This window comes from Pinus tabuliformis, chromosome 4_2, assembly GCF_031772625.1.
Source record: "Pinus tabuliformis cultivar Carrire ecotype Pingquan chromosome 4_2, CPIR1, whole genome shotgun sequence".
NCBI classification, from domain to species: Eukaryota; Viridiplantae; Streptophyta; class Pinopsida; order Pinales; family Pinaceae; genus Pinus; species Pinus tabuliformis.
The window spans coordinates 650,483,866-650,508,894 of NC_142304.1; the positions used below are offsets into that span (position 1 = coordinate 650,483,866).

The window sequence follows — 25,029 nt, forward strand, 5'->3', positions numbered from 1 at the left end:
GGGAGCCATACCCAATCGAAAAAGAATATTATCCAAACGCATTTCAAGTAATTGCAATAGGACCTGACCCGTTGAGCCTTTGGCTCTTCTAGCAATACGAACATATTTCAGCAAATGCTCTCAGGCATAACTTTTCTCCATCCGTTTCGTATCAGCTCAGCCCGGAGTTTCCAGTATAGCGATCCTTACCCTACGAGCTACTATAATATATGTTCTCAACTTGATATCTATAAAGATAGATGGATCATCCATATCCAATTTGTTGTCCATCTACCATAGTAGACTCACTCATTCATATATGATGAGGGGGCCCTTTTAACTCAGCGGTAGAGTAACGCCATGGTAAGGCGTAAGTCATCGGTTCAAGTCCGATAAAGGGCTCATGTTTCCCACGAAGAAAGAAGGCTCGGGTGTCCATTTCTAACTTATAGCTCCACCCTTAATTTCTTCGCATAAAACTATAGCTAATGACTTTTTATGTAAGATTTAATTGACCATTCAAAAAATTAGACAATTACAATTTTTAATGTAAACTTATTCAAATACCAATGAAGCTCGTTTAGACTTAAACATTATATTATTATTTATTATTATTATTTATAATTATTATTATTATTTATAATTCAATCTTACGAGGTAGTATTACATCGTAACATTTCATATTCAAATACTAAGTACTATGCAATTAGCTATTGATTAGTTTACTATCTTAAACATTTTGAACATTGAACACCAATATTTAAGTATTTAATAGATGAAATAAGAAGGCAATCACGTGTTACATGGATATTTTCTCAATTTATATATGTTTCCATTTATCAACAAGCTTTGAAACATCTCATCATGCCTTGAGCACATTCTCATTGTAGGTGGAATCCAAAAAAAATAAATCGATCAGAGTTACCTTTAAAATGTATATTGGTTTTGTACACGATTTTAATTTTGGTATTATTCTTTAAAAGTAATAATACCACCCATATCAGTTGCATAAGTTACATAAATACTTTTACATAATAATACCACCCATATTAGTTGCATAAGTTACAGAAATACTTTCCATGTAAAAGTATTTGAAAAAATCTATCACTGAAGAAGAGAATAAATCGCCGGTCATCGAAGCTATGGAAATGTAGTCTTTAAAATCTATAGTGGTTTTGTACAAAATTTAACTTTGCTATTATCATTTAAAAGTGATAATACCATCTAATATTGTTTTATAGGTTAAAGAAATACATTTCATGTAAAAGTATTTGAAAAAATCTAAGACACTGATGAAGAGAATAAATCATCGGTAATCGAAGTTATAGCAATGGAGATGAGTTGATTTATATGGGTGGAAGTCACTTTTGGAGATGAAAATTGTTCCCACAGGCACACTGATGCTTGAAAATATATCATACAAGTGGCTCCAAAGTTTTTCCATTAATATTAGAGATAACTATAATCCAACATCAACTTAATTAAAAAAAATTAGAAATATCAAAACAAAAAAGTTATTAAGAAAGTTAAATTCATTCACAAAAAGAAAAAAGTTTTTCATTCTTAATAAAATTTTAACATTTATAAAAATTATGACTAAATATAGAATATAAACTTTTCAAGTACAATAATAACAACTTTAATCAAATTCATATATATAAATTGAATATTTTTTAATTTTAATTAAATTCATATATATAAATTGAATACTTTTTAATTTTAATTAAGGAAAAATATAAACTAAACGAATTATCTCTTTTTTTATCATCTTAAATATATATCTATCTATTCATTAAACAAAACCAATCCTCTCTTATTCGTCCCTACTCTTGTTCGCAACGACTATAGTAATCAAAATTTGTTTATGAATTAGTTAAGCACAAAAAAATGAAGATATAATAATGTTTTAAACCAAAGTTTTGTCCAAATCATGCATTACATTTTACATTTTTTCACATTTTATCCTATGTTTGAATTTGAGATATTATTTGGTCTCTTCCCAAGGTGGATATCTTAGGTTATAAGTTACATTTATTAACATTTTTTGACAAATAAGCTAATGTTAGTGAATGCTAGTATTAATTTAGTAACATTAAATATCAAATGTTTTCATGAGACTATTTCAATCATTCCACCACTCTATAAGGTCTCAAACTTTCTATTGTCATGTGAGTTTTATGACGTCTCTACTTTGTGGTTTTACACTTGGCAAGCACATCTTCACATCTTCATTTTGTTTAGGTGATGGCTTCTTCAATATTCAGTGCCTTTTCTTTGCCTTCCTGGCTTTGAACTCCAGGTAGCCTACAGGGAATGTCTACTCAGTCATTCACTGGAGGAATGAGCGATGCTTCGTTCTACCCTCCCCCCCTTGATATGTAAGAGAAGATCCTCAGATGGTGGAGGACTCCATGGGTTTGCTCGATTTATATATCTCTGAAAGTTGTTGAGGGAAACTCTAGTTAGAAAACCTATGGATTCACTATTTAACTAGTTGTAGGTGCTTTCTCTTTGTATCTCCAAAATTTCCTTAATGGAATTCTGGATTTTTAGTTTGAAATATAGTCAATGGATACCCTCCTCTATAGAAACTTGCAAAGGGAAGCTCAGAAAGTTTCTAATAGAAACTATGATTGTCAATTCTACAAGTTAATTGTCTAACAAACTCTGCTAGACCAAGCAAGCAAGAAAACAAACTCCAACCAAGAGAGACAAAACACCAAATAATGATGGCAAAATTAAACCTGTGAATATATTTCATAACAGAACTGGTAAGTAAATTCAATTTCGTCAATTCCATGATTCATAAATTCCCAGCACCAACAAGCATACAAGCATAAAAGTTGTCCTGTCCAAAGTTATCATATAATCTTCTTATATATATTTTTTTTACATTCACTTACTTTTTGTGTATCTATTTTGTTGAACCAACTAGCAACATAGCCACAAATATTTTTTGAATTGCCATTGACAATATCAATTTATTTTTTTCCTGATTGCAAGTACTATTTTCAATGAATGAAAGAAATAACCGAATATGATAAATCACTGACATATTGTTTGAATCGTTGTTCATAATATCAATTTATTTTCTTCCCCTAATTGTAGGTAATTTTTTCAATGAATGCAAGAAATAAGCTTCATGGGTTGAAATCAAAATGGCACTTTTAGATTGCATTAAGATAATAAACTATGATATGGAAGTGATACATTTCCATAATCAAAATAGTTAGCAACAATAATTTCATAATAAGTTCATGCAAGAACTAGATTGCATGTAAAAATTGGAAATGTAGTGGCTAAAATGCATATTATGGCCAACATTTTCAATGAAATTGATAAAGTACTCATAATTGAATTGTCAATAAAATAAACCATTACCTGTAACTTTGAATGCAATTCGATGGATGCATTATGTTTATTATTGACTATGGTAAACAAGATTTAGATTCAAAGTAAGGGAATAATGAAAAGGAAACCAAAATCATGATAGTGAAGATTACCATAAAGAAATTGAACCTTCATGTTGAAGAAATTTACCACTATGATTACTTTAAAAATAATTCCAAGAAAAGTGAACAAATTATTAGTGACCAACTACAACATTCAAAATAGAGTTTCTAAATTTTTTGTATTTTCTTACTGTTTGCAATGAAATAGATTAAATAATCCTATTAGATCCTCAAATTGACTCTCGTAGGACTAAGTAAGGACCATATAACAAGCTACACTCTTCTAGAATACACATATCATCCCAATGCCCAAAATTCACATCAAAATGGAAAAATTCACTTCTTTAATCCATGAAAACAAGACCTTCTTGTTGATAGGTGGTTCTCGTTGATGTCAACCCAAGCAGTATTAGGAGCTATCCCAATTTTTGCCGACAAATTCAAAATGGAAATTCGTGGCTTCTCGCATCTAAATTACTCTAGTTAGTTTCTCCTTGGAAAGATCTCTCTGGTGGTATGTGGCATGCCACATTGTTCCTCACAGTTGGAGAGTTATTCACAATCAAAGTTGGCAAATCCCATTAGTGGGATAAAACCCCATGGGTGGTGTCATTAAATTTTTTATTAAGGATTATTTATAGGATTATTTGTTACATTGGATTCTTATTAAGATTATTTATATTATGGTATTAAAATTTTTAATGATTATTCATTACTATTTAAATAGATTTAAGGGTTATTTATTATTGGATGAGACCTTTGACTAATGGCCCACCTACCTTAGAGTATAAGATTTTTTTTTAATTATGAGAACTCTTAAATATCTTTAGTGTATGATGTTGGAAGCACTATCTAATTCTAACTGACACCCTCTCCATGACTATAAAATAAAACATTCATTATCACTTAGATATGCTTAGGTGTGAACTATCTAAAAATTAATCTATGTAGTATTATTTCGGCCTTAGGAATAGATATGTTGGATCTAAAGTAGAATAGGGTTCATTTTTTGTTGGCATGACTTGATTAGGTTAGTGCATGTCTTCTTTTTTGACCAAGAAATTTTTTTTCCTGTGGCTTTTGGAGCATCACACTTGTAGCCCATTAGATCTTCTTTTAAGCATTAGACCTATGGGAACAGTGACACGTGGCATTAATTTTGAAGCATCGAATTTTAGATTGCTCAAAATATCAATTTATGACATTAATATGAAGCATCCGACCTGCAACATCCTTTCAATATCAATTTTGTGCCATTAATTTTGAGCATCGATCCAGTGGCTTGGTGGTCACACCATCTAGAAGGATAGGCTATGAAATTTATTATTTAATCAACCATGTTTTCATGTTGCTAAGGGTGGAATTAAACTAGTAAATGAACCCAATCCAGGATATTTCAAATCTTTTTGTCAAGGATAATTTTAGGGTCGAATGTTCGCCTTTTGGCGAAATTAAGGGGTTTTAAATTTTTAGTGGGCGAATATTTTGTATCATAGTACATTTTTACAAATCACCTCAAATAGCCCACCTTATTTTAAGGAAGAAGGTAAAAAAGGTAAATTTAGCCCTTGAAATTAGGACTTACAATCTTCCATTCGCCCATTCTCAAGAATAGGTTTTATTTAAGTGAATCCATTCGCCCATTTTCAAGAATAGGTTTTATTTAAGTGAATCCTATGGGCCAAAAACCATATTTATAAAAGAGGTGTGGTAAATTAATAAAAATATAAATAAATGAGAGGTATGGTAAATAAATAAAACATTTTTTATATTTACTCCATAAGTCACCTTATATACATGTAAGGGTGTAAACAAATAAAAATATAAGTAAAGTGGAGGTATGGTAAATAAATAAAACGTCTTTTTATACTTACTCAAAAGGTATGGTAAATAAATAAAAATATAAATAAACTAGACGTGTCGTAAATAAATAAAACCTCTTTTTATATTTAGTCCATAACCCTCGTTCTATTTATGAAGGCTCAAGAAAGAGGTTTTATTTAAGTGAATCCTATGGGCCAAATACCATATTTGTAAAAGAGGTATGGTAAATTAATAAAAATATAAATAAACAAGAGGTATGGTAAACAAATAAAACATTTTTTTATATTTACTCCATAAGTCACCTTATATTTACGAACACTCAAAAAATGGGTTATATTTAGGTGAAACCTATGGCCAAAATACTATGGGACAAATACCATGGACTAGATTGTTATTAATACCATGCAAAAAACCATTATTAACCCTAATATTAGAATTAATAAAAATAAAAATGGCACATGGTATTGACCCATGGTATTCACCAAAATGGCACATGGTATTGACCCATGGTATTCACCTGGAATGTAGCCTATTTAAATGGGGGAATTAAACCAGCATGTAGCCTATGCTAAGATTCACGAGGACTTTACAAAGTTTCATTATTTAGTGAAAGACTCGCCAAGATCTTACAAGATTTTATAATTGAGTAAAATATTCGCCATGCATGGTGAGAGATTCGCCAAAAAATTATATATACTTATTATATTATTGATAAAATCGCCTTCCATTTTTCCTATATACCATGGAGATTCGCCCATTTATTATATTTATAAATTTAGGGGGGGTTCTTAAAATTTTCCCTGCTTTTTGTAGGGAGGGAAACTGTCTCAAAGAATTTATAAACAGAAAAGGTTAACAAATATGTTAGTTAAAAGTTTTCAACAATTGTGCATTCAAGTTTTGTTAAGATATACCATACTATCATTAAGGTAAGATTTATTTTAGTATTTTTTACCTTTTATTTGAATGTTCTTTGTACTAACCTATGGCTGGAGGAATAAAGTTGGGTAGCTTCAGTGATGTCAAGGTAAGTCATATTTTTGTATTGTTTGTGCTATAGTTTAGCAATCAATTTTATGCTATTTATTATAGACAATTCCTATGTCCTATAGTCCTTTAGTAGTATTCATTGTGAGGCCTTCATTTACATTTAAGGTTGTTCTGTATATAATTTTTTGTTAGCATTTTAATATTCAAATGAGATTTAGGTATTCTCACATTATATTTTGTTGCAGCTAAAGGTAGGTATTTGGGAATAAGGTATTTATATTTTAATTTTGGAGATTGGGGATTTGTAGGGTATAAATTCTTTGCAGGTGCAAACTTTCTCCAAGAATAGACCTTCCACGCCACCTACAATTGTGAAGACATGAGAAGAAAAGCCAACATGGAAGATTAGTGTTGTTTAAAGATAACTTAAAGTACCACAAGCATCAAACCCTTCAAGATTATGAGTGCATAAAGAACAAGAGTAGTCCACCATCCCTAACCACTTCTACAAAAAATTATAATGATCAACATCAACGAAAAATTGTACAACAATTTTCAAGTCTTTTAATATTTTGTAAAGAATCTATTTGCCTAGTGTTGAAGGAGGCAATTTTATTTTGGACATGGGCATTGGTTTGTACTTCGGTCAAGGATTCTTGGTTTGTCAGGGAAAGGGTTTAGGTCTTCATGTTATTAGTTAGTCACATCAAATCATTGAAATATCATTCTAACATGGATCATTGTATCTGGTACATGAGTCCACACTTTTGTATTTAATTTTTTTCTTTATAGGGTGATAGTGCGGTGCTAGGCAAGTGAATGAATTCACCTTCAGGTTGGGACCTATAAACACTTCAGGGAGGTAGGATGGTGTTAGGGCTAGTTATGGATTCCTAGGGTGTTAGGGAATCCTTTCAGCTGACTGTTGATAAAACGAGGGTGTTGGGGCATCCTTCTAATGGGAGATGGAGAATAATGCTTTCCTATATTTTTAGAAAGTTGCAGTTTTATTTTCAGTTGGGGTTGAAGACTAAATAACTTATTAGAAAAGCGTTCGGTGATTTTTGAATTAAAAGGGGTTTTCGACCTAAAAATCTTGGGCCTATTCTCTATCATTTTGCATTGTTGTGTACTACTTTAATAAATAATTGTAATAGTTCTTAATATTAACTAATGCTCTAAAAATATTAATTAAGTGTTAATTGCTAAGAAATATTGATTCACCCCACCTCTTAGTATTTCCAACAATTGGAATAAGAGAGGGTTCCTTCACTAGTAATTTAACAACTAGAAGGAGATCATGGAGTACACCAAGAATAGAGTTCCTTTGTTTAATGGACATCATTATGCACTATAGAGTGGGGATCAATATTGCTTTCATATTGCCAAGGGTGGAATTCAACTAGTAAATGAAATCAATCCGACGATTCAAATATTTTTGTAGGGAGGCAAAATGTCTCAAAGAATTGACAAACAGAAAAGGTTAACAAATATGTGAGTTAAAATTTTTCAACAATTGCACATTCTAGTTTTGTTAAGATATACCAGACTATCATTAAGGTAAGATTTATTTTAGTATGTTTTACCTTTTATTTGAATGTTCTTTGTACTAACCTATGGCAGGAGGAATAAAGTTGGGCAGCTTCAGTGATGTCAAGGTAAGTCATTTTTTTTATTGTTTGTGCTTTAGTTTAACAACCAATTTTATGATATTTATTACAGACAGATCTGATGTCCTATAGTCCTTAAGTACTATTCACTGTTAGGTCTTCACTTACATTTATGGTTGTTTTGTATAGAATTATTTGTTAGCATTTCAATTCACATGAATTTAAGGTATTCTCAAATTAATCTTTTGATGTAGCTAAAGGTAAGTATTTTGGAATAAGGTATTTATATTTTAATTTTGGAGACTGGGGATTTTCTAGGGTATAAATTCTTTGCGGGTGCAGACTTTCTCCATGAGAAGGCCTTCCACATCACCTACAACTGTGAAGATATGAGAAGAAAATGCAACATGGAAGAGCAAAGTTGTTGAAAGATAGATTAAACTACCACAAGTAGCCAATCCTTGAAGGTTATGAGTGCCTCAAGAACAAGAGTAGTCCATCATCCCTAACCACTTCTACAACAAATTATAATGATCAACATCAAGGACAAATTGTACAACAATTGTCAAGTCTTGTAATGTTTTGTAAATAATCGATTTGCTAAGAGTTGAATGAGGCAATTTTATTTTGGACATGGGATTTGGCTTGTAGTTCAGACAAGGATCCTTTGGTTTTTAGGAAAAGGGCTTACGTCCTCGTGTTATTGGTCAGTCAGATAAAACCATTAAAATATCATTGTAATATGGATCATTGTTCTTGGTACGTGAGTCCACACTTTTGTATTTAATTTATTTTCTTTATAGGGTGATAGTGTGGTGCTAGGCAGGTGAATCAAGTCACCTTTAGGTTGTTCGATATGAAGTTTGGGAAATAATCGAACAAGGCTATAAAGAAAAAACAGATGAAAAAGTTTATAAAAATGTGATATATAAGCCCAAAGCCAAGAATCTTCTAAAAAGTGGCATCACTCAATCTGTCTATGTTAAGGTATTAGCCTGTAAAAACACTGAGGAACTATGGGATAAGCTTTAAAACATATATGAAGGAAACTCAAAGGTCAAGTAAGCAAAACTTGAAATTTGCAAAGCTCAATTTGAACAACTAAGGATTAAAGAAGATGTGAACATTGCAACTTATTTTCAACATGTAGATGAAGTAACAAAACCCATGGAAGGATTAGGAGAACTAGAAGATAAAAAGGTCATTGTTGGGAAGGTCCTCATAACTCTTCCACCAAGATTTAATCCTAATGTTGTTGCCTTAGAAGACAAATCATACTTAAGCCACCTTAGTATGGACAAATTACATAGGATACTTATAGCTTATGAAATGAGTATTAAAGATGAAGATAATTCATCTAATATAGAAACCACATTCTGTTGGGTCCCTATAATACTAGTGATTACCCCATTACTATTGTAGTTATACCCCTTATTTATATTGTTGTGCCCCTATTACCCCCATGTTGTTATTTCTATGCCCCATAGAATCCCTCTATTGTTATTTTTGTGGCTTTATATTATTATTGTTAGGTCGGCTGGATTATATTGTGACTCCTTAGACTCCTATATATAGAAAGGAGGTTTTGTCATTTGGATCATCCAAGAATTGTTCATTTATGTAATGTAAAGGAGGTTGCCCCCTCGAAGAGGCTGAATTCTAAGGCGTGGATCTCTCCTTTCTATCTTTTTGTGAGCTGGTTTCATAACATTTGGTATCAGAGCTTTGGATTCTAGGGTTTCGTTGCTCCAAACAGGTCATCGTGGCATTTTCGCTATAAATTTTTTTCTGCGACGTTTCAGAAGTCGCAAAAAAAACTCATTTGAGAAGATATCGTGCTGAACATTGGATCCAAATTTCAGAGCTTTTCGCGCGATATTTGCGGAGATATGATCTGAGGAAGTTGGTATTTTTGCAGACTCCTGAATTACATTCAAAACAGGTGAGCTAGGGAAAATCGTCATAACTTTCTCTCTGGGTATCGGATTGAAATTTCGTAAGAAGTTACAGAAAGAAGATGGACTGTGTTTTCTTGTATGCGTGTTTCAGATTCAAAAGTTGAAACAGTGACTCGTGGCACGTCGTACAAGTTCACTCTACTGAACTAGTATAAAAGCAAGTCACTGTGGGAGATTTCACATAACTCTTCCTTGGAGAATCCAAATTGCGTCAGACTTGTGGCATTGGAAAGAGGACACAGAAGGCTAATACAGGTCGTAATTTTAAAATTGGATGATCCGAAATTACAGAGATACATCAGATTCAATATCAGGCTTCTATAAAGTGAAGAGAAAGGTGTGTAGTTTTTTTTTTTTTTTTGTAAGCTTGGTTTAACGGAATTTAAAGGGCATAGTAAAGCATTATTATCAGTAAATGATGCCCCGAGGAAAGAAAATGCAAACACCTAGTAAGGAACCTGAAAGCTCTAGCATGACTCATGAAGAAGAGGAAGAAATGCTACATGATATATCAAAATTACAAGAACAAGTGCAACAAATGTCATGCTCACAAAAGCTAATAGAAGCTAAGATAAGTGGCGTGGAATCTAAGATAAATGGCGTGGAATCTAAGATAAATGGCGTGGAAGCTAAGATGGATGATTTGAAGATAGATTTGAAGACAGATTTGAAGAATGACATGGCAAATTTGAAGACAGACATGGCAGATTTAAAGACAGATTTGACAAATTTTCTACAAGAGATACTTACTAATGGTGAAAAGGTTGTAAAGGAAAGTCATGATGTGAACAAAAGTAATGTTAATCATGATTCCATAGATTCTAATGTTGGATCGAAGACCCACCATATTCAAAAAATCGATATGAGGAAGTTTGATGGCAAGGATCCTGCCACATGGATACTACAGATGGAGTAGTTCTTCGATCTCAATAATGTGCAAAACACACAAAAGGTACGTATGGCAACTGTATATTTGGAACCAAATCAGTTTGTATGGTATCAATGGCTTTTCTCTCGTAAAAAATTTATCACTTGGGCAATTTTTATGGAAGAATTGATAGCACATTATGAAGATACAAAAAGCAACACTTTTTTTAGCCAATTGATAAGTCTCAAACAAAAGGGTTCAGTAATGGAGCACATTGAGGAGTTCCAAAAATTGAACATAAGGGTAAAAGATATTCTAGAGGAGCATAGGATTGATGTGTTCATAGGGTCTTTAAAGGATAATATCCAACATGATGTTTGCCTTTGGGAACCTGATTCATTAGAGAAGGCATTCAGGTTAGCAAGAAAAATGGAAATCAAAATTATGGCAACGAGGAAGCATACCACTCACAACTATAAAGACGGAAGTGTTGTTGCCCCTAGTCTTCCACAACCTATAAGGTTGACACCACAACAATTGGAAGAAAAAAGAGCAAAAGGGCTTTGTTACAGTTGTGATAGCAAATACACTAAAGGTCATAAGTGTGCCGAGAAGAAATTATTCTACATAGATTGTGAAGAGGAAGAAGAAAAGGAGCAATAAAGGTCAAAAGAAGAAGATATACTCTAGGAACAAAGCCTAAATGAAGAACAAATAAATCCGACCATATCTTGTAATGCATTGGCGGGAATTACCACTCCTCAAACCATCAAGATAGAAGGACAAATCAAGAAGAAAAAGGTAATAGTGTTGATTGATTCAGGAAGCACCCACAATTTTATTCATTGTAGGGTTCAAAAGAATTGAATTGCTTCCTATATCCAGCACCAGAGTGTCAAGTGATGATTGCAAATGGAGGAACAATAAATTGCTCTGGAAGGTGCCATAATATCAAGCTATCCATGGGAGAATATGTATTGACTAGCCCAATGCTTTCCATTCCAATGGGAGGTGCTGATGTTTTACTAGGAGTCCAATGGCTACAATCCTTGGGTACAATAGCTTTTAATTTTCAAGAACTTTTCATCAAATTTTCTACAGAAGGAAAGGAAGTTGAATTAAGGGGTATTGCAGGGAAACCAGGAAAGATAATCAACTCTAATGGTATGACTAAGCTTCTAAAAAAGGAGCAAAGAGGTGTAATTGCACAATCATGTTCGCTAGATGTTTCCACATCGGAATCATCTATTTCTCCAGATCTCCAAAAAGTCCTGGACAATCATTACAAGGTATTTGAGACTCCCAAAGGTCTCCCACCTATGCGTGATCATGATCGTGCTATTCATCTTATTCCAGGAAGTGTTCCTACAAACATCAGGCCGTACAGATATCCCTATGTCCAAAAAAGTGAAATTGAACGTATGGTTGCAGAAATGCTAGAGGCTGGTATAATTCAACCAAGTCAAAGTTCTTTCTCTGCTCCAGTAGTATTGGTGCACAAGAAGGATGGATCATGGTGCATGTGTCTGGATTATAGGGAGCTCAACAAGCTCACTATTAAAGATAAGTTCCCCATTCCTGTCATTGATGAATTACTGGATGAATTGCATGGATCAATTTACTTCACCAAGTTGGATCTTCGTTCGGGATATCATCAAATCAGAATGAAGATTGAAGACATTCCGAAAACGACATTTAGAACTCATGAGGGTCATTATGAATTTTTGGTGATGCCTTTTGGCCTTACTAATGCACCTTCAACATTTCAAGGTTTGATGAATTCAATTTTCAAACCATTCCTTAGATAATTTGTGTTAGTATTTTTTGATGATATACTATTCTACAGCAAGTCTTGGAAGGATAATGTTGAACATGTTGACAGGGTGCTACAACTATTGGAGGAGAAACAATTATATGCAAAAAGATCCAAATGTTTCTTTGGAGTCCAGGAGGTGAAATATTTGGGTCATATTGTATCTCATGAAGGAGTTAAGGTAGACCCTAGCAAAATTAAAGCCATTAAGGAATGGAAAATTCCCACATCCATAAAGCATCTGCGAGGATTTCTTGGGTTGACAGGGTATTATCGCAAGTTTGTTAAGAATTATGGGAGAATAGCAGCACCTCTAAGAAGGATTTTTTTTGAGATGGCCTTAGATCAGATATTCAAAATTTTGTGGCGGAATGTTTGGTTTGCCAACAAAATAAAGTTGAAACAATTAACACATCGGGTCTATTACAACCTTTATCCATTCCAAGCCAACATTAGGAGGAGGTTTCAATGGATTTTATCACAGGTTTACCCAAGTTTGAGGGAAAGAGTGTCATCATGGTGGTAGTTGATAGAATTACCAAGTATGCACACTTTTGTGCATTATCACATCCATTTAAAGCCAGTACAGTTTCTACTGCATTTATGGAAACAATTCAAAAGCTACATGGAAACCCAAAGATTATTGTAAGTGACAGAGATCCCATTTTCACTGGAAATTTTTGGACAGAATTATTTTCTTGTCTTGGTACTCAGTTAGCTCATAGCTCATCTTATCATCCTCAATCTGATGGGCAAACTGAGATAGTAAACAAATGTTTGGAAGGATATCTTTGTTGCTTTGTATCTAATAAACAGACACAATGGGTCAAATGGTTGCCTCTGGCTGAATGGTGGTATAACACTTCCTTCCATACAGCAACAAAAATGACCCCATTTATGGCACTTTATGGGTATCAACCACCATCTATCACATCATATTTAAGAGAAAATTCTAAGGTTCAGGCAGTGGAACATCACATCGAACATCAACAACAAGTCCTCCAACTCTTAAAGGATAACCTCGTGTTGGCACAAAATAGAATGAAACAACAGGCAGATCAACATCGCAGTGAAAGAAGTTTTGATGTAGGTGATTGGGTATTCCTACGGCTACAACCATATAAGCAAATGTGCCTAAAGCAAGCTAAGAAGGATAATAAATTATCACCAAAGTATTATGGTCCGTACAAGGTGTTGCAAAAGATTGGTACTATGGCATACAAATTGGAGCTTCCTGCAGCTTCTCGACTGCACCCAATTTTCCATGTTTCATGTTTAAAGAAAGTTATAGGCGACAAGCTCCCAGTTCAAAAAATATTGCCAGAACTTGACGAGGAAGGAAAAATTATATTGGAACCGGAAGTAGTCACAGAAACAAGAACTCGACAGCTACGAAATTGATCAATTTCAGAGTATCTTATTAAGTGGAAGAACTTATCCGCTGAAGATTCCACATGGGAGGATGAGAATTTTATGCAGAAGTATCCAGAACTACTCAAGCGTTGAGGACAACACTTTTTTGAAGGAGAGGGGCATGTTGGGTCCCTATAATACTAGTGATTACCCCATTACTATTGTAGTTATACCCCTTATTTATATTGTTGTGCCCCTATTACCCCCACGTTGTTATTTCTGTGCCCCATAGAATCCCTCTATTGTTATTTTTGTGGCTTTATATTATTATTGTTAGGTCGGCTGGATTATATTGTGACTCCTTAGACTCCTATATATAGAAAGGAGGTTTTGTCATTTGGATCATCCAAGAATTGTTCATTTATGTAATGTAAAGGAGGTTGCCCCCTCGAAGAGGCTGAATTCTAAGGCGTGGTTCTCTCCTTTCTATCTTTTTGTGAGCTAGTTTCATAACACATTCACAACATCCAAGAAGACAATGAAAGGCAAACAAGTATCTAAACAAAGATCTAGCAGTTGCAAAGAAGAGGAAGAAGACGAAGAATTTTTAGATGAATAATTTCCCTACCTTACGAGGAAGATGAAAAGAGGAATAGGTAAGTACAAATGAAAACTTTTGTTAGTAGGTTTCAACTGTGGTGAGACTGGTCATTTTTCAACTAAGTTCCCTAATAAGAATGAGGCATTTACGAAATGAAAGAAGGGTCAAAAAAATATCAACAAGCAAGGTAAAGAGAAAAGGTTTAAGAAAATCTTCTTCTCCAAGGAAGATAGTTCCTCCTCTGAAGAAGAGAGTGGCAATGATGAAGAAAACAAGGAAAGAGAATAATTTATGGCTAAGCATAACAAGAAGGAAGCACCTGATGAAGAAGAGTATAAAGAAGAAGAAATGGTTGAAATTGAATTTCAAAATGAAGTTGTAAGAGTTATGAAAGAGCTCAAAGCATAAAGGAAAATGTCAATTCTATGGAAGTTGAATTGAAGGAAGTAAAAGAACACGGAAAGATTGTCAACAAGAGGAATGAAGAAGAAATCATTAGCCTAAGAGTACAAATAGAATAAGAAAAAATAATTGAAGAATCACTTAGGAATGAGTTAAAATAAAGCAATGAGGCATGTGAAGAACTAGAAGCCGAAATAGTATCTCTATGAAAAGAAGAAAAAGGGGAAATGTTCTATATGACATTGAAAATATCTATAGAAACTTGGATGAGATCTTTTGAAATCAAAGGTTCTATAGTGGTAAGACTGGGTTAGGATACACGGAAGCATTCAAAAAATGCTCAAGCTCTTCAATGATAAGAATAGGCAAAGAACATAAAACATATTCTCACACAGTTAAAGGATCCAGTAAGAAGGATGAATATTACCTAGGTAAACAAACCACTTAATGTCAACAAGAAGGTACTTGGAGAATTATTCCACAAAGAAGGTTTCCACCTCCTAGGTATCAACCCATGTTCTACGATTTTTGTTATTCATGTTGAAAAGTTGGGCATAGAGCTGCCAAATGTCAAGTCTATGGTAGAAACATAAGCTATTTTGGAAGGCATTTAAGGATTAATTATCCCAGAAATTGTAGAATCTCTACATGCAAGACCACAACAGATTTAGTAATTTAAGAAATGACGTATAGTGCCACATATGCAACAAATTTAATCATTAGGATAAAGGTTGCAGGTTAACAATTCCTCCAGGAGAATCACAACATAATCAAAATGATCAGGTCTAGAAGAAGAAAACTATAAGATGTGCTCTTTCCATGACATCCCAAATCAAAAGGAATGTTTGGAACGTTGATAGTGGTTTCTCAACACATATGACACGATGTAGGAATAAAAAATATCTTTGAAAGAAGGAAAGGATGGAACACTATATTTTGGAAATGATATTTGAAAATGTTATAGGAACATGCATTGTTAAGCTTAGAAGCAAGGATGCTATAGAAAAGGATGTTATTCTCGTGGAAAATATGAATCAAAGTATGTTGAGCGTAGTTCAAATATGTGATGTAGGATATACAATGTTATTCGACTCATATAAATGTGAAATAAGAAGAGAAAAATCCATTCAACTAGTGGTTACTACAACTAGAACTAGAAATGACATATACCCTTTAGATGACGTTGCTAAAGAAAGTTTCTTGGAAAAAGAAGATGAGATTTGGCTCTAACATAGATGGATGAGACATATAAACTTTGATAACCTTGTTAGAATTAATAGAAAGGAAGTTATGAAAGAAGTGTGACTGATTTCAAAACCAACTAGCGCTATATGTGAACACTACTGGTATGGAAAACATATAAGAGTTGAATTAAAGGAGAAAGAACACTCAACATGGAAACCACTGGAATTGATACATACTGATCTATGTGGACCAATGGATACTAAAGGACTAGATGGTGAATTGTATTTTATGTTAATGATTGACGATCATACCACATTAACGACCGTTATCTTTTTGAAGAAAAAGATTGAAACAATCAAATGTTTCAAGATATATAAGGAAATAGCTGAGAATGAAACTAATTTGAAGATTAAATGTTTAAGATATGAAAATGGTGGAGAATTTAATTCCAAATCATTTCATAATTTTTGTAAAGAACATGGAATAAAAGGGTAGTTCTCGATAGCCAGGTGCGAGGACACCACAAAAAAATGGTGTTGTCAAAAGGAAGAATAGAATTGTACAAGAAATGGCTAGAACAATTTTGAATGATTCAAAGTTGGATGACACATTTTGGATTAAGGAAATTGATACAGTGGTATATATTTTGAAAAAAGGTTTTCTTAGAAGAAATTGCGATATACCTCCATACGAACTATGGAGAGGAAGAACAACAAATGTCAAATATTTTAGGGTATCTGGAAGCAAGTGTTGCATGAAAAGTGAAGATCAAAAAATAAGAAAATTCAATTCTCGAGTAGATGAAGGCATTTTTGTTGGTTATTAATGAAAAAGAAAAGGTTATAGATGTTACAATCAAAGGCTGAATAGTTGATAGCATCAATGTCACTTTTAATGAAGATTGTGGCATAAAGATTGAACAAGAAATCTCTTCTTCAAGAAAATACAAGATACACAAGATAGAACCAGAAAGGGTCAAAGAATAAGTCCAAGAGAAAGCACAATTGAATAAGGAAACCAATACGAACAGCATTCCTAACAGCAACTTCAAGAACATCTGCCAGTGGATACCTCCCCCCAAAAATTCTTATAAACTGAATTTCGATGGGGCATCCAAGGGCAACCCAGGAGTCGTAGGATTCGGTGGCATTTTAAAGGACCATGAAGGTACTCCTAAGCAAATCTATTTTGGCAACATGGGATGGGACACCAACAACTCAGCAGAGTTGGAAGGGCTTTGGCAAGGCCTTCAGCAACCCTGGAACCTCAATCTACAACCCCTGATAGTAGAAGGCGACTCCCAGATTCTCATCAGCATGGCTATCCGTTTACAGAATGGCTCGCAAGCGAGGAAAGTAGCACCCAGTTGGAGGCTAGAAGCAAGGCTAAATGCACTAGCACGAAAGCTAAGCACCACTAGAGCCATCTCCTTCATACACACCAAAAGGGAAGGCAATAAAATTGCTGATCTCCTAGCCAACATTGGGGTCGAGACTGACATCCCCCTTCAAGCTGGAAGCATAAATATCATTTCTAATAGGCAGCAGCTCCAGGACTGTGAAAGCCTAATCCAAGGCGAGGCTGTTGCCCCGGATGCGGGTGTCAAGGATTTGGGAAATGGCAGGCCACATGCCCAGCATGTGCTGCCACGTGAGGGACGAGGGCCTTCATTGCTCATCGCAGACGAGGCATTAAGACGGGAGAGGCATAATGAATGCCTTAACGTAGACGCTGGATACGATGGCGAGCAGGCAGAGCGCATTTAATGCAGGTAGGCTTCAAAGGAATGTTTGTTGGCTTAAGTATGAAGGAATATCACAGTGCTGGGCTCAGAATGCTGAGGCAGTTACTCAGATCGCTGGGTAGAAATGCGGTGCAGTTGAAGCTGAAAGCGAAGACATTCGCTCAGAGGAGGTTTGCGCTCTGTTGGTTTATTCGGGCCTTAGTTTATGTTCTGCTGAGTTTAGCCCCGAGTTTATGTTCTGCTGGAATCCATGGCACCACCGCGTGAGAGAATGCCGTGCAGAAGAGGCTCGGGGCGTGGGGAGTCTTCTCGTCCCCCTGCAGCAGATGTTCATCATCACTGCTGCTGCTGCTACTGTTATAGAAGGGCGGGAGCCACACCAATTCCAGCTGGTCAATTTCTGGAGGCTGGCAGCTCTAATGATGGAATGCCCATGCTCCCAGCGTTCGGCTCGGCCATTTTCACCTTGGGCAGCTCGCGGGACAATGCTGGAATTCAGGCACATATTTCAGTCCTCTTTACCAAGGTTCCAGAGGAGGACAGGGAAGGAACACAACCAACCCATGCTGAGGTTCTCTCAGAGGGTAATAAGGAGAAAAGCCCTATGGTGCAGTCATCTAATGCAGAGGGTAATCTGGAAGGGGAGCATCAACAAGCCTCCACTCAACCACAAGAGCGAAAGTGGGAGGCACCACCGGACCACAGAAGCCAGAGCTGGATGGCGATGTGGGAGGGCGTCCCGGAAGGTCAAGGCTGGTGCTGGATTTGTGAGGAAAAACTAGACGACTAACTCTCAGGGGCACTCTCCTTCACACTCTTCTCTCTCTCGGGTCGGGTATGTGTGCTGGGTCTCAGTGAGTTTCTGGGTAATGTTAATTATCGTTGTTTGTTTCCTTTTAGTTCATGGCATGTTCACGACTACTTTAGCAAAGACTGTTGGAAACCCCTGCGCGGGCCGTTTTTTTTTCCCCTGCGTGGCAAAGTCTGTTGGAAACCCCTGCGTGGGCCGTTTTGCTGTATGCCCCTGCGTGGGCCGTTTTTTGTCAGCCCCTGTATTGGAAGTTTTGTTTCTCTTCTAAGAACTGCTCTAAGTCATGTGTTATAATCTAAACTGGAGATGCTACCATGCGAGGGAGAATTCTGAGTCTAAAAGTGCTACCCAAGGAGCCACAGTTGGTCCTGGGTAGCTAGTTTTCCTTGAATGTAATGTTACCTGTATATAATAAAATAGATTAGTTAGCTTTGCCGAGAAAAAAAAAAAAGAATAAGGAAACCAATACAAATTAGGAAGAGACAAGATATGAACAAGAAGTCTAACAAAAAACACCCTAGAAGACACCACAAAATGGTATCGGTATATTCATCCTTCTAATCAGATCATTGGAGATCTCAATGAAGGCATAGGAACTAGAACAACTCGATAGCTTGGTGCACCACAACAAGCCCATCTTACTCTCTTAGCCACATTTGAGCCAAACAACTTTGATTAAGCTAGTCAAGATGAATATTGGGTAGCTACTATGAATGAACAATTAGATCAAATTGAGAACAAAGATACTTGGCAATTGGTTCCATGACCAAAGGATAAAAATGTCATTGTCACAAAATGAGATTTTAGGAATAATTTAAATGAGGATGGACGAGTTTCAAAGAACAAAGAAAGGTTGGTTTACAAAGGATATGCACAAGTGGAAGAAATCGATTTCGAAGAGGCATTTGCTCCCATTTATAGAATGGAAGCTATTATGATGTTTTTGGCTTATGCATGTTCGCGGAAGATCAAATTTTATCAAATGGATTGAAAATAATAATTTCTAAATGGTGAATTAAAAGAAGAGATATACATAGAACAACTTGAAGGATTTTTACTTACTAACAATAAAGATTATGCTTGCAAGTTAAAGAAAGCATGGTATGGACTCAAACAAGCACCTAGAGCTTGGTATGCTTGTCTTGACAAGTATTTTCAAAAAGAAGGATTCAACAAAGGAAGTGTTGACAACAACCTTTGTGTATGGTTTGAACATGATAGCTTGCTTGACAATTATTGAAATATACATGGATGTTATCATATCTAGAAGCGATGATGATAGCTTAAGCGATAAATTTTTAGTAGTCATGCAAAGTGAGTTTGAGATGTCATCACTTGGTGAACTGGCATACTTTTTAGGACTTCAGATATCTCAACAAGAAAAGGGGATATTTATATATCAAACCAAATATATCAAGGAAATGATGAAGAGGTTTCAAATGAATACATTGGGACAAAAGAACAAATTGTTGGCATCTTTACCAAACCTTTACCACGTAAGACATTTGAGTATCTTCACAAAAAGCTTGGGATTCTCCCAAGTTCACATTAGATTGTTATTTTATCTTGTCAAGTAAATAAGGAGATTTGAGGTGGGTTACAAGTCCATAGGATAAATAGGTTGTCAAGGGGAGTTACCCTTTAAAATTGATGTCAAAGGGGGGGAGAAAGGATAGGAATGTTAGAAGCATGATGTCAGGTGGAGTCATGATCGCAAGGGGATTACTTGTGTTGTCATCAATGCTAGAGGGGGATATTTTTGATAGGTGTTTGTCATTGATTTCAACCCAAGCAACCCTAGGAGAAACCTTGATCTTCCTCAATGTGGAACACCACAATGTTCCTCAGTTTGATAGTTATTCACGATTGAAGTTTGTGAACGCCATTAGTGTGATAAAACACCATGGATGGTGTCATTAAGATTTTTATGAAGGATTATTTATAGGTTATTTATTACAATGAAGTTTTATTAAAAGAATTATTACGAATATTTATTATTATGGATTTAAAAATTTAAATAATTCATCATTATTTTCTAAATGGATTTAAGGTTTATTTATTATTATATGAGACCTTTGACTCATGGCCCACCTACCTTTGAGTACAAAATATACTTTTTCGTTTTATGAAAATCATTAATTATATCTAGCATATCATGTTGGAAGCCTTATATAACTCTAATGACCACCCTCTCCAAGGCTATAAAATTACAAATTCATGATCACTTAGATATTATTAGGTGAGAACTACCTGAAAATGAATCTATGAAATATTTTTTCGGCCCTAGGAATAGATATATTGAATCTATAGTAGTGTAGGGTTTGATTCTTGTTGGTATCACTTGAATGGGTTGGTGTAGAAATTCTTTTGTGACCAAGCGAAGTTTTTCTCCGTTGGCTTGTGGAGCATCACACTTGTGGCTCCTTGCATCTTTCTTTTAAAGCATCCGACCTATGCGAATGGTGACCTATGGCGTCAATTTTAAAGCATCGAATTATGGATTACTCAAAATATCAATATGAAGAATTAATATGAAGCCTCTCACCTGCAACTTCCTTTCAATATCAGTTTTGCACCATTAATTTTGAACATCAAACCAGTGGCTTGGTGGTCTCACCATCCTTAGGGATAGGCTACGAAATTTAATATTTAATAAACAAGGTTTTCATATTTCCAAGGGTGGAATTCAAACTATAAATGAACTTAATCCATAACATTACGAATATCTTCACAGGGGGGTAAAATCACTCAAAGAGTTGAAAAATAGAAAATTTTAACAAAAATGTGAGTTAAAAGGTTTCAACAATTATGCATTCTGGTTCTATTAAGATATACCTAAAAAAGAAGGAGAGATGGAGACAAGGGGTGAGAGAAGGAGAGAGAAGGAGAAAGGGAGGAATATAGTAACAAAGTTGGAGAGAAAGAGAGAGTGAGTAATGGGAGAAGAGAGAGTATTGGAGAGCGAAGAGAAGGGGGAGTGGGGGGGTGATAGAGGGAGGCAAGAGAGAAAGGGAGATAGGAAGGACAAGAGAGAGAACTTGAGAGAGATTAAGAGTGTGATAGGGAAAGAGAGAGTATTGGAGGGGAAAGAGAGTTAAAGAGTGATGGGAGAAGAGAGAGGGAGGTAGGAGAGAAAGGGAGAGAGCGGAAGAATGAGAAAGATTACTTGACAGTGAGGAGGAGATAGGGAGGGATAGATAGATGGTGTTCGAGGGGGGGAGATGGAGGGAAGAAGAAAGACACAAAGAGTGATAAGTGGAGAGAGAGATGGAGTGACAATAGAGAGATGGAGAGAGAGTGTGTATTTTTGGGGGTGATATAATGAGACAAAGAAGGAGAGATGGAGAAAAGGAGGGAAGAGAAGGAGAGAGAGGGGCATATAGTAACATAATTGGAGGGTGAAGAGAGAGATAGAGAGAGGTGGGATTTAAAGGGGGAGAGAGGAAATAAGAGAGAGAGGATGTGAGAGAGTGGAGAGAGGTAGGAAAAGAGGGAGGTAAGAGAGAAAGGGAGAGAGGAAGGACAACAGAGAGAACTTGAGAGAGATAGAGAGAGGTGGGAGATAAAGGGGGAGAGAGGAAATAAGAGAGAGAGGATGTGAGAGAGTGGAGAGAGGTAGGAAAAGAGGGAGGCAAGAGAGAAAGGGAGAGAGGAAGGACAAGAGAGATAACTTGAGAGAGATTAAGAGTGTGATAGGGAAAGAGAGAGTATTGGAGGGGAAAGAGAGTTAAAGAGTGATGGGAGAAGAGAGAGGGAGGTAGGAGAGAAAGGGAGAGAGCGGAAGAATGAAAAAGATGACTTGAGAGAGATGAGGAAATAGGGAGGGATAGATAGATGGTGTTCGAGGGGGGGAGATGGAGGGAAGAAGAAAGACACAAAGAGTGAGAAGTGGAGAGAGAGATGGAGTGACAATAGAGAGTGTGTATGTTTGGGGGTGATATAATGAGACAAAGAAGGAGAGATGGAGAAAAGGAGGGAAGAGAAGGAGAGAGATGGGAATATAGTAACAGAGTTGGAGGGTGAAGAGAGAGATAGAGAGAGGTGTGAGATAAAGGGGGAGAGAGGAAATAAGAGAGAGAGGATGTGAGAGAGTGGAGAGATGTAGGAAAAGAGAGATGGAGATGGAGGGGGAGAGAGAGGGAGGTAGGAAGAGATAGATAGAGAGAGAAAGGCAGAGAGAGAGAGGGAGGGAGTGATATAGAAGATGGAGAGAGAGGGAGAGAGGACAATAGGAGGGAAGAGAGATAGAATCAGGGGAGAGGTAGAGAGAGAGAGAGAGAGAGAGAGTGTGTGTATGTTTTGGGGGTGATATAGAGAGACATAGGGAGATAGAGATATAGATGGAAGGTGAGGAGAGGGAAGAACATAGAGATGGAGATAGGGAGTGAGTGATAGAGACATCGATAGATATGGAGTGAGAGAGCGTGTGAGTTTCCCGCGGGGGGGGGGGGGGGGGGTGAGATAGAGAGAAGAAGAAGGAGAGATGGAGGTTGATATAGGTATAGATGGAGGGGGAGAGAGGGAGGAAGGTTTCTTGGATTAGTTGTATTGATTTTAGCGTAGATGGTGATTTCTGATCCTATTTGATTGCTTGAACTAGATGCATTGATTTTAATGTAGATTTTTAATGTAGGTGATCTGTAAGGAGATAGACGGAGGCAAGAGAGAAAGGGAGAGAGGAAGGACAAGAGAGAGAACTTGAGAGAGATTAAGAGTGTGATAGGGAAAGAGAGAGTATTGGAGGGGAAAGAGAGTTAAAGAGTGATAGGAGAAGAGAGGGAGAGGTAGGAGAGAAAGGGAGAGAGCGGAAGAATGAGAAAGATGACTTGAGAGAGAGGAGGAGATAGGGAGGGATAGATAGATGGTGTTCGAGGGGGGGAGATGGAGGGAAGAAGAAAGACACAAAGAGTGAGAAGTGGAGAGAGAGATGGAGTGACAATAGAGAGATGGAGAGAGAGTGTGTATGTTTGGGGGTGATAAAATGAGACAAAGAAGGAGAGATGGAGAAAAGGAGGGAAGAGAAGGAGAGAGAGGGGCATATAGTAACAGAGTTGGAGGGTGAAGAGAGAGATAGAGAGAGGTGGGAGATAGAGGGGGAGAGAGGAAATAAGAGAGAGAGGATGTGAGAGAGTGGAGAGAGGTAGGAAAAGAGAGATGGAGATGGAGGAGGAGAGAGGGGGAGGTAGGAAGATATAGATAGAGAAAGAAAGGCGGAGAGAGAGGGGGATGGAGTGACATAGAAGATGGAGAGAGAGGGAGAGAGGACAATAGGAGGGAAGAGAGATAGAAACAGGGGAGAGAGAGAGAGAGAGAGAGAGAGAGAGAGAGTGTATGTTTTGGGGGTGATATAGAGAGACATAGGGAGATAGATATATAGATGGAAGGTGAGGAGAGGGAAGAAGAGAGAGATAGAGATAGGGAGCAAGTGATAGAGACATTGATAGCTATGGAATGAGAGAGTGTGTGAGTTTCAGGGGGGTGAGATAGAGATAAAAAGAAGGAGAGATGGAGGGAGATATAGGTATAGATGGAGGGGGAGAGAGGGAGGAAGATTTATTGGACTAGATGTATTGATTTTAACGTAGATGGTGATTTCTGATCCTATTTGATTGCTTGAACTAGATGCATTGATTTTAATGTAGATTTTTATTTATAATGATATTTGATTACTTTCACTAGATGCATTGATTTCAATGTAGATGATTTCAAATCCTATTTGATTGCTTGCAATAAATTGATTGATTTCACTGTAGATGGTGATTTGTCGTCCTCTTTTATTTCTTGCACTACATGCATTAATTTCAATGTATATGTTGATTTCTAATTATATTTGATTTCTTGCACTAGATGCATTGATTTCAATGTAGGTGATTTGTAATCCTATTTGATTGCTTGCATTAAGTGGATTGATTTCAATGTAGATGGTGATTTCTAATCCTATTTGATTTATTGCATTAAATGCATTGATTTTGGTGCAGATGTTGGTTTCTAATCCTATTTTCTTGCTTACATTAGATGCATTCATTTGAGTGTAGATGTTGATTTCTAATCCTATTTGATTACTTGCATTAGATGCATTGATTTTAGTATAGATGTTGTTTTCTAATCTTCTTGATTGCTTGCATTAGATGCTTATTTCCGATTTAATGTAATTGGATGTATGATGGTATATTAATTTTAAATTGATTGGATTAACATGTCCATTGATTTCAGTGAAAACACAAAAAATTATTGACAATTTGTGTTATAGTAATTCAACCTATTAATATTGGAGAGCAAGAGAGACAAGCTATGATTTTAACTACAGCAACTCGAGCTAAAGATTTAAATGGTTTACGATTTCAACTGTCACTTTCATATAATTAATATTAAAATATGACAAAACTTACAAGTGTGACAATAAAAAATGTACAAGAAAATAGTTTGAGATTGATCACAA

At 35.9% G+C, this 25,029-nt stretch overlaps 1 non-coding gene across 1 annotated transcript; it reads left to right on the top strand.

The window, feature by feature from the left end:
• Window positions 1-309: 309 nt before the first annotated feature.
• Window positions 310-381, top strand: TRNAT-GGU (transfer RNA threonine (anticodon GGU)). Its single transcript has one exon. It is a non-coding gene; the product is annotated as a tRNA-Thr (tRNA).
• The last annotated feature ends 24,648 nt before the right edge of the window (window positions 382-25,029 follow it).